Source organism: Zophobas morio, unplaced genomic scaffold (genome assembly GCF_036711695.1).
Source record: "Zophobas morio isolate AGI-343-1 ecotype UQ-CSIRO unplaced genomic scaffold, CSIRO_AGI_Zmor_V1 ptg000005l, whole genome shotgun sequence".
NCBI classification, from domain to species: Eukaryota; Metazoa; Arthropoda; class Insecta; order Coleoptera; family Tenebrionidae; genus Zophobas; species Zophobas morio.
The window spans coordinates 14,227,785-14,238,467 of record NW_026972110.1 but is presented as its reverse complement, the minus strand read 5'-3'; the positions used below and the strand labels follow the sequence as shown (position 1 = coordinate 14,238,467).

Below are 10,683 nucleotides of genomic sequence, written 5' to 3'. Positions count from 1 at the left end.
TACTTTTTAATTATGTAAATACTTAAACTCATTGCACAACTGAGATTCTATCTTCATACCAGGACTTGCAATTTTTTAAAATTCGAAGCTAGATGATTTTGGAATAAAATGACTTGTCGTTGATGCCACCAATTTTAAACGTGTTTGCTTCTTTTTTAGGCTATATTTACTGTTCAACATTCAACTAGACATTGACAGACGTGTGGTGTGTGCACTCCGCATGCACATACGTTTCTAAATTATCGGCCGATCTGGACTAGAAATTTAAAAAAATCGCACGTTATCGTGACGACAATTGATTGTAATACTAAAACCATCGAGAGAGCATTAAAAAATCAAAAGCAGCCATGGTTGTTGACTTTTGTCCTGTCAGATTGGTGTCAATTTGAAAGTTTGAGCTGAAAATGCAACAATCAAAGACAAACTTCCAACAATGTACGGCTGTCTTTGATCGTGTTTTTAACTGTTCTCTCGGTAACATTGTACACAAAAGAAGAAAATAATTAAATGAATTAAGTTCTAAAATGGTGTGATATATATAACATAACGAATACAAAAATACGAAAAAATATATACAAGGTGAGTCCCTGAATGCGCGTTCCTCGATTATCTCATTATTATTATTATTAGAGCTGTAAAAAAGTCAACTACTAAAATTGTACTTAGGTTTTTTAAATAAAACACCCTATATATTTTTACATGTTCCTATTAGCCTATTCCTACGCTTTATAACTGCAGTTTATTTTTGAAATTCTAATGCGACGTTGCCATGTTATTCCAATTTTCTTGAAATTTTTTGGCAATGGAAGGGTTCACAAAAAAAATCGCAATAGGATTATTCTTAAGGAATGTGTTACGATATTTTGAAGAAGGATAAATAAAAGTACGCATTTTGTACTCATTTTTCTTATATGTCGAAGTATTTCGTAACAAAGTAAAAAATCGCAGTAACTATTAACTTTAAAAATAGAAAATACTTAACAAAAAAGAAAGAGAGCCAAAAATAGAAGATGATGCAGTGATAAAATATAGGGTGACCTATTTGAAAAAACTTAAATACAGGTAGGTATTTGAAAATTGTAATAATTATTTTTTGCGAACACTCTATATACGAAGATTTAATTTTATTTATACTACCATAAAGCGCGTAAGTTTATTTATCTTTCTACAAAACATTTTAACATATATTTTAAAAACAACTCTGCTGCGATTTTTTGGGCACACTTCCCATTGTTAAACACTTTCAAGAAAATTGGAATGACGTGGCAACGTCGTATAAAGTTAATCAAATTGTGTCTACGGGTTAAAACAGAACATTCTAAAAATAATTTTAGAATATAGTTGTCAAAGAATTGTTGTTTTTGGCTTTTTTTTTCTATTTATATCGAAAAAAAAGTTTTTAAGTTTGAATAGATAATTTTTAAAATCAAATTATTCACTTCACTGTAACTTATTTAATCGTGATCGCTTCAATTTCTTAGCCAATAACGTTAAAAATGCACCTCCTTTATCACTGATTTTGCCATGCGAGTTTATTTAGAAATCCTAGGTTTTATTAAATTTTTGATTTATCTAACGTAAGCTAGGGAACCCTATTACAACGAGCGGCAATTTATGTATTTTCATTTATCTGTCATCTGTCTGTCTGTGTCGCTATTTAATAGTCAAATATTCTCTAAAACTATCGGACTGAATGTTCAAATTTTATATACTTATATTTTACGCATATCGTGGAAATAGTACAGGACTAACTAAAATTTGTCTATTCATTCCCACCAACAATTTCATGATGTGCTGTGTGGATCCGCCCTTATTTTTGACCCTAGATATTGTTAACGTCGTACTTTGTACATTTTAAACACTGTACTTTATAAAAGGCAAACGCTGTACTCTATAAATGACGAGCACCTTTGTTATAGAAAATACGTCAATTGTGGAGGCCGTATTGAACTGCTTATACAAGATGGCTCAAAAAACTTGAATGAATAACGCAAAGTATTTTACTGATGAAATTGAAAACGCTTCACCTCATTTTTACCCGAAAATTTGCGAAAATAATACTGTTACTATTAAGCTACACCTATTCAAATTGACATACATGTCCTTACTAGATTGTTGACAACCTTAAACCATATTTTTTTCGATTGATAACACTTGAAAAGTCACAATTTAACATTGTGATTTTGGGTTATAGAAGTACAAAAACATAGTTTTTTTATATTTAAGATCAAAAATAAGTTAATGCAATGTCAATAAAGAATAAAGACGAAAACATTCAAGCAAACTGCTACTATACTAACTCAAATCTTGTATCTTAGAATTAAATACTAACCATTTCCATGATTTTTATTTAGATAACTATTTTAGTAAAAGAAGATTATTGACTAAATTGAATTATCAAGTATTGAATTAATTTTGATACATAGAACTTTGACAAGTTCTTTTATAGCAAAACTTCGGAAGGAAAAAACTGCTGTTAGTTTTCCCTTTCCTATATATGGAGAGAATGAAACTTTAAGAAGTCACCCTCAGCTTAATTATAACTGTTTTACGTTTTTGTAAAATTTATTTTTTAAGTACATATAATTTTTTTTTTAATTATGGTGTTTATTTAATGAAGCTAACAGTTTTTTAAATTGTTACAGTGCCAGGGATTTCCTTTCGCAGATGTATCATTTGGCTAAAAAAAATCGCCAAAAAATAAAATACCTACGTTTAACAGAATTAAATTTACATTGAGTTCACTTTGTTCCTTTACAAGTCCTGTGAGCAAATTGGTGTTTATTCAAATTCACGTTTAAAAACCGAATCAATGGAAATCAAACCCTCACCCACTATGTACAGAACCAGGTAAATTAACAATTTATTTCTGTAACGAAACAATACAGGTTTCAGATTACATCTACCATTTAACCCGTGTTCTCTTCGCTACGACATATCCGTGATTGAAGAGCGGAGGGCGAAAATGGTAAGCCGGGACCATCAAGGTCTATTGAACATTGGCGCCAACAATCAGCCCCTGACACTCCGCCATCAGGGGCCTATTCAGGAACAATTTAATTGATTAAAAAAGGATTACGAAAGTTGTAAAAATAATTAATCATTAACCCTTGACAAAAATGTCTCGAGATTTCGTCTCGCATGTACACAATGCAATCTAATGATTCGTACAGACCACAATGATGTTAGAGAATGCAAACTAACGATCCGTTTCATCGCTTAAAACATCGTCAAAGCAGCGGCGTATCAACGATGCCTTTTAAATTTGCATGCAGAAAATTTGCTCCTTTTGTAAGAGCACACTGATGACGTGAATGATCAAAATATTTCTTGTACCACATTTAAGAGTTTATTGCAGTTCAAGATAATAAAACTATTTAACGTCTTTGGTCCAAGTATTTGACCGTCTTCTTATAAGCAGACATTTTCTAAGTTCAAAACATGACAGACTCATTCAAGTTGTTTTTATAAAGATTCAATAATAAGTCACATTAAAACAGACATTAGCTTAGAATATCTAGGTTTAATAAAATAAACAGATTACGGAACAGTGAACTGGTATTTTACTTCACCCTATGCCTAAAGGGCTCGGCGCCCATGTCTTACACCGTGAGACCCTTTTTTGCCGCCCAGGATGAGTAGCAAAAGGATAATGGAAAGTGTCATCACTTGAAAATGTCGCATAGTAATTTATCTTATTAGCTTTCATTACTCACACTCAGTTTCCATCTTATTCTTGTGACATGAATAGCTTATTATTTGATAAAATTGAAGAAAGATTCTCACCGCACAAACAACCTTCTCCGCATTATCCTGATTGTTGAACGTCTTTTTGTACCGGTACTTGGTAAAAACGGTAATGATTTTTGTTTATTCGTTTCGAGGAATTAAACGTTTGTTGTAATTAGAAATTAATGCTTGTTGTTTGATGGTGGTTTGTGGTTTTTGTTGTGCTGGTGAGACCAGCGGGGTTCCCACGTCCACTCAAGTCGAGGACCTCGTTCAAAGCCCAGTTACCATTGTTAATTCAGCGTAAGTCGAGCTTTCGTCGACGCTTACACTTGCGTCAATAACGGTGTTCTTAATAGCCATGATATATTTCATTAACCTCTTTGTGGGCTTACAAGTACGTATAGAAATGGTAAGTCTTCTTTATTATGGTCATGTGCTTCAAATTTACTCAAGTAAAAAAATTATAAATTAAAGCTCACACTGTTAAATGTGGGTATTTTTAATATCTATTCAAAAATAAAATGTTGGAAAATGGACTGTTTTCAATAAAATATATAGACAATCTCTATAATTTTGAATTGTTAAAATTCAAACTCTCTATTCTATATTGTACTGTACTTTCGTAATACAATTATGTGTACATTAATTCCTAACAAAAAGATAATAATAGTTATTTAGGGCCCGAAAATGCATAATGCGACTATGAGTAATTTTGCGGAGCCAAAATGTGTCTCACAAAAATTTTTTTAGAACATAAAAAAATTATTAAATTATTATTTTAACAAAAATTAATCAAGACACAGAGATAGGAGAACAATTTTTAAACAAATCTCATGATTATTTTTTTGGAGTGTGTGAAAATCTTTATTTGTTTGTGTTGTAAAATCGCGACAAAATATCTTCATAAATGATTGTTACAACCAAGTGGGTACTGATTTGTTCCGCCTCTTTCTGACTGTCTAACAATCTCATGGGTTGTTCTTAATTGTTTAATTGGTTGCATACACTGCAGGACATAAAATAGGAAACCGATAATTTTTAGCAAAAATTTAGTGGAGTAAGATCAGAGGAGTATGATAAAAATTCTGGACTAAGTCCGAAGCGTATAACTTGATTGTTGTAAAAAATAAATAACAAAGATATACACTTTCACTTAACAGAAGATCTTTGAATTGCAGTAGGTACTTTTATTGCATTGGAGTGCAAACAAAATTACATTACGTGAATTGATTTAGATATCCAACAATGAACGAGTTGGAAAGTTTTAATTCCAAACACACAAATTACTCTATGAATTAACGTAACGTCACGTGTTCAGTTAAAAAAACTGTTTCGTTTATAATCGATGATCAAAAACACAAAGCAACAACGAAACAATTTTATTTTAAAATGAAATTGACAGTAGCGAAGTTTTAAATGTCATAATTATTCTGACAAATGACATTATTTACAACTCTAAAAGGACGGCCGTATATAACAGGTCTGCGAACTCCGAGTTTAAAATGGTCTTTTTTCGAAAAGATCCCAGAAGGCCACGGGAGCTTAAAGATCCTAGCGCCGTCTACTGGATACTATGATGAAACTGTCCACAATAATGAATGAAATTTGCGTAAAAATGTCCTTGAATGCAAGTTGTCACAAATGTCAGCTTTATAGGTTAGGTTTTGTGACGTCTTTTTGAAAGGTGGGGGGAAATATACGTCAAATGTCATGTCAAACGTCAGTCGATAGTGCAAATAGTACAATTAACTACCACATGGTGGCGGTCATCTTAAGTTCCCACTAGAGACCCTTATTTAGGGTCTCTAGTTCCCACTAAAGTCACTAGATAGATTCTAGTGACTTTAGTTCCCACAACCTACTACGATACCTGTTTTTAAGCGCCCGTTTTATGAAAATTTATGAATGGAGTTGAAACACCTTACTTATATCACCGTGTCTAAAAGTATCCATTATGTCAAAGAGAGGCAAATCTGTAACGTTTTTAAATTTCACAGCTCACTAAATGACCAACATTTTTTTGAGAGACTTGTATAAATTATTTTTTCTAGTCACTATATAGAAAATGTTATTTTCTTCCCTCATTTAAGGGCACAAAGTGTCACTTTACGTCCCGGCTAAAGTACATTTTTCTCAAAAATGACGTTTATAAATTTATAAACTTGCTACTTCTAAAACGTCTGGACGGGTACAATTATTATCTGAAGCACTACTTTCATCCAAATCCTCCATTTTTTCCAAAATTAATGCGTTTTAAGGAACACAAAACTACAATTCACGAGACGCTTTGTTCAAATGCGATTAATTTTTTATTTGTTTGAAAATTGTCATAGAAACTATCTAGATTATTGCGGTAATAGTTTTTTCATTTAAACTTTTATAAAATTCATTTTAAACGTTCGTTCGAAGAAAAAATGATATATATATATATATGTATTCACCGGCACTAACAAGCCCAAAAATCTATATTCCACTAATAATATGAAGCCCGACACCTACTTACCAAGCCCGAATTCGGGCTTGGTAAAATCCACGTGTATATCGCCGTATTTCGAGGCCTCAAATCTCAGCGACCTCTATGATAAATTTTAGGGGGGGCTTCGTAAAGTCGTAACATATCGCAATATATACACATTTAGTTCCACAGATTTTATGTAGAGTGCGCCTTGATCGTTTGTATATATTGTATAGATGTTTTGGGCATTTTAACAAGCCCACACTAGAAACTACACGTTATGCAGATTATTTGAAGCCCGACGCTTTGGCAACAGTGTATAGCCATATTATTTATCCCCACCATAAACTTGAATAATATAACATTTGTTTATTACATTTTAAATGTTTAAATCTGACTAGTGAACAAGTGAAGATTCGTATTCAGTAATTGAATATTCAATTTTAACAAATTTTATTAACAAATTTGGTTAATAATAATCACCAATTTTTTTGTTTTTGTTACTTAACAACATATAAATATATCTTTCGTGTATTCAGTGGAAAAGTGCGCCTTTGTTTTATAGAAAACAATAAAGAAAAGTTTCACTTTTTTTGTTAGCAACACTTTCCCACTTAGCAACACTCTTCCAGTTAGCAGCCAAACGTCAGAAATGACACGTTAAAAACTATTTTCAAAATTCTATTTTAAACCGGAGTACACAAAAGAATATCAGGTTGAACGTGTAAAAAAAATGGTTTTCCATGTTTCTTTAAAAATTAATTCACTCGCTGAAATCTTTTACACTGGCTGGAAAACGAGCACTCCTTTTATCTGTAGAACAATTTACTATTATATATTTTTTATATTTGCCACTTTGTTATTATCAAACGTGATGTTAAATCTTTAATAGTTATTTATGTATCAATGGTATTATGCTTTTAAGTCGTCCGAGAGTATAAACATAAAGCAATGCCAGTGATGCATACAAACTTTTATATCTTACTAGTGTTATTAAATAGGTCTTACAAAATTATTTCTCGAATTCATGTATCTCGACAGGTCTAATATGATTGGGAAGAAATAGTAAAATTATGAATGTATTTCCTAGGAGATATGTCATATTTCCATAAACATTGCTTTGTTCTTTTAAATGGAGCCCGAGCGACTAACTAATTCCACAGAAATCCAAAAGTTTCTACAAGAAAGAATATGAAAAATTTAGAGACTGGTTAATAACAGCATACAAGTAAGCAATGAAACCGTCGTGCTTGCCTATTTTGAAGAACTGGTATGATTACTGTCAACATTTTCATTGATATTTTCTGGTTTAATGAATACGTTTCGTAGTCACAAACAATAATTAGTCCCAACTCATTGTGGAGTAATAAGTTTTCAATGCTAAAGAAAACTTTGCTGATGAACGAAAATGTGAATATTCATACATTTTCTAAATTGGGAGAATATTTAAAACAAGGTTCTAAAGGATATGAGCCAAAAAAGTCGAAAATTGTAACGAAAGAAGAAGTAATGAAATGTCTTCATGAAGCTCCGAATAAAACGTTCCGTATGGTTAAGGCTGCTCTTTTTTTTGGCATTTTCGGAGGATGTAGAAGACAAGAATTAATAAATATGCTGGTAGATCATGCATAGATCAAAGGTAATGTTGTCACTGTAACGATTTCTCAAACCAAAACTGATAAGAAGCGAGTTTTTATTATTATCGAGGAGGAAGAGATGAAAAGTTTGAAACTGTATCGGGAATACGTGTTATTACGACCGAGGAATTGTACTTTAAGAAGATTCTGTGGACAAAAACATATTTGGAAAGGTTCCTTCGATCATTGCAACAAACCTAGGTTTGAAAGAAGCCAGCAAGTGCACAGGACATAGCATACGAAGAGGCAGTACAACTATGTTGGCGGACGCTGGAGCTAGCATGGCTTTACTGAAGCGGTGTGGGGTATGGAAAAATACAAATGTGGCTGAGGAATATTTGGAAGACAGCATTTCTTCCAAAAATAAAATTTCAAAAATGTTAGCTAGTAGACCATCTATCAATTAGTCATAGGAGTTATCAATTTCAGTGGATGAAGCGCTGAAAAGGCCCTAAGCCTCAGCAGCGCACCCCTGTAAACCTTTGTAAACAACACAACTTGAATAAATGTATTAACTCGTAACTCGTGGATGAAGATCGCAAAAACATGATTGCGAATAATGTCGGATCATCAAGTGTAACTGTCCTAAACAGTACTTTTACTGGTTCCTTTACTAATTGTCATTTTACTTTAACTAAATAAACGTTATCTATATGTTGTCTTGTATTGTGCTTATTTGACCACAGCAACACTTTATGCCCCTGTATCCAAGTAAGAGCAGATAATATGCTAGTAAGATATAAAATAAATTTTATTAAAACTTTTTTCATTGCATCTAATTTTAAAAGGAAACAAGAATGAAAACTTTATACTTATCCCAAATCGTTTTGAATCTTGTTTTCCTTAAATTTTGTATTACCACTGAGAGTAAATAAAACGAATAAAACCCATGTAAAAGTAGTTTTGGTTTCATTCCCGTAAAGCTAGGTTCAGTTAATTATAAACCGTTGATTGACATGTGAAAACGTATTTGAATTTATCTAACAATTATTTAATTTAAATTTATGCGATTTGTTTTATAGTGTCACATAAATTAAGAATTAGGCAAATGAATTTTCTGTGGATAATTTACAAGAGTACGAGCAAGGAGTTTACAATGCAGAAAATTTGAGGATGTAGTCAACTATATTACCTAAATATTTGGAGGACTACGCAAAGATTTGAGATTTGATGCAAACAAACATTCGAGAGGTGAGAGATACCGCTTACAACCTAGTCTTCTTGTAGTATTTTTAAAGTTACCGTACATTTCCATGAAAACTAACCTCTACGTTGTTAAAATACTGTGCAACTAGTAAAAGTACTGTGACGTGACATTTTTTTTCAAATGGAAAATTTCTTGTTGATCATCACGGGCCAGTTGAAGGCTTCCAAAAGAGTCCCGGTATTAAAGAAATAAAACAATACACGTTCTGAGGTATAAAAAAATTTATTAAAATGTTTGGACAAAAAAGTAGCACAAAATATAAAAAGTTTGCGTCATTGAAAAAAGCGAATAATTTTTTTAGGCCATTCTAAATGTGTTATAGACAAGAGTCTTTACTCTAACCCAATCTTTGCTACCTAAAATATCTTTATGAGAAACAATTAACTCCTCACATTCGTGTTTCTTAGGAGTTACTTTATTTTTTATGTGTTTTTTAAAGTGATTCAGAACTAATTTCTTCTGAGCTTCTGTCCACGGAAGGCGTCCTGATTTTTTATTCGCTACAACAGAATTTTTTTATTTATATAATGTAGTAGATAAAGTCATTACCTTCGCTTTTTGTTTTTTTGTTGTTGATATCTAATTCTTTATTCAAATCTGAATTTCGTTTCGTTACGCTTTTTTTTCTCTTTATATTTTCAATAGCATTTTGAGTATTGAAAATGTTATTTTCATCTTCTTGCATTGACGTAGATGCGGTAGCACGTTTTAAAGCCGTTTCTGACAATGGAGTTGCTTCATCTTCTTCATCTTCAATTTCCGATTCAGAACTGTAATATACGTCTTTTTGTAATTCAATTTCATTCAAACTTTTCCCCTTGAATTCTTTTCCTCTTCCTTTTTCCATTAGTAATAAAATCTTTGCAACTTTTGCTGTTTGAAATAAGTCTTGCGGTAATCTAAACAAATAAATTACTGAAAGTAACAATTAGAACTTTTTAAAGAAACATACCTATAAAATTCAGCGTGAGTTTTTTTTGTGTGGCCCATAAATGTTGCAATTTGTTCCATTTCACAATCTTCCATGCTCATCAATTGTAAAGTTGTTGCTATGTGTTTCCTGAACTTTGTGGATGTTAAGAGTGTTGGCTTGGTTGCACCACAGTTTAGTGCCAATTTTCTTATTACATTTGTTCCACTCATCCATCGATTTTCTGATCCTGGGTTAGCAAAAAGGTAATGATTGGATTTTGGTACTACATCAGTGTTATTTCTCACTTCCAATAAACACTGTATAAATTTCTGAATTTTATTAGAGAATAAAATTGCAATTGGTTTAGATCCTTTCCCGCCTGTTACAACTCTCTTAAATTTTTTGCTTATTATTTTTTCTGTTGTACTAAGAGATTCTAAAAAAGCTTCTTGGTGATCAGAATTGTCATTAGAATTCCTCTTATAAGTATCTATTTTCAAATATTGAACGTCTCCAATTCGTTTTCGATTAAACATTACTGTTAAAGCCAACACACATTCAGTTAACGTTTTGTAATGACTAGGAATGTCGGAAACTGACGAATAATTAATTAATTTGTTATAGGCATCATCTGCACGGTTATTTAAGTAAGAGTGGAATTTGTTGATATCATTTGTTAATGGTAATATAGTCGGTTTTTCTAACTGGTTTTCTTTAAGATTTTTTAAAGCTAAACTAG

The 10,683-nt window shown here is 31.8% G+C and overlaps 1 long non-coding RNA gene across 1 annotated transcript; it reads right to left on the bottom strand.

Moving 5' to 3' along the window:
- Positions 1–9,457: 9,457 nt before the first annotated feature.
- LOC135119920 (uncharacterized) lies at positions 9,458–10,457 on the bottom strand. The gene is made up of 3 exons (XR_010278427.1): positions 9,984–10,457; positions 9,581–9,930; positions 9,458–9,531 (listed from the first exon to the last, which is right to left on the bottom strand). It is a non-coding gene; the product is annotated as an uncharacterized LOC135119920 (long non-coding RNA).
- Between the last annotated feature and the right edge of the window lie 226 nt (positions 10,458–10,683).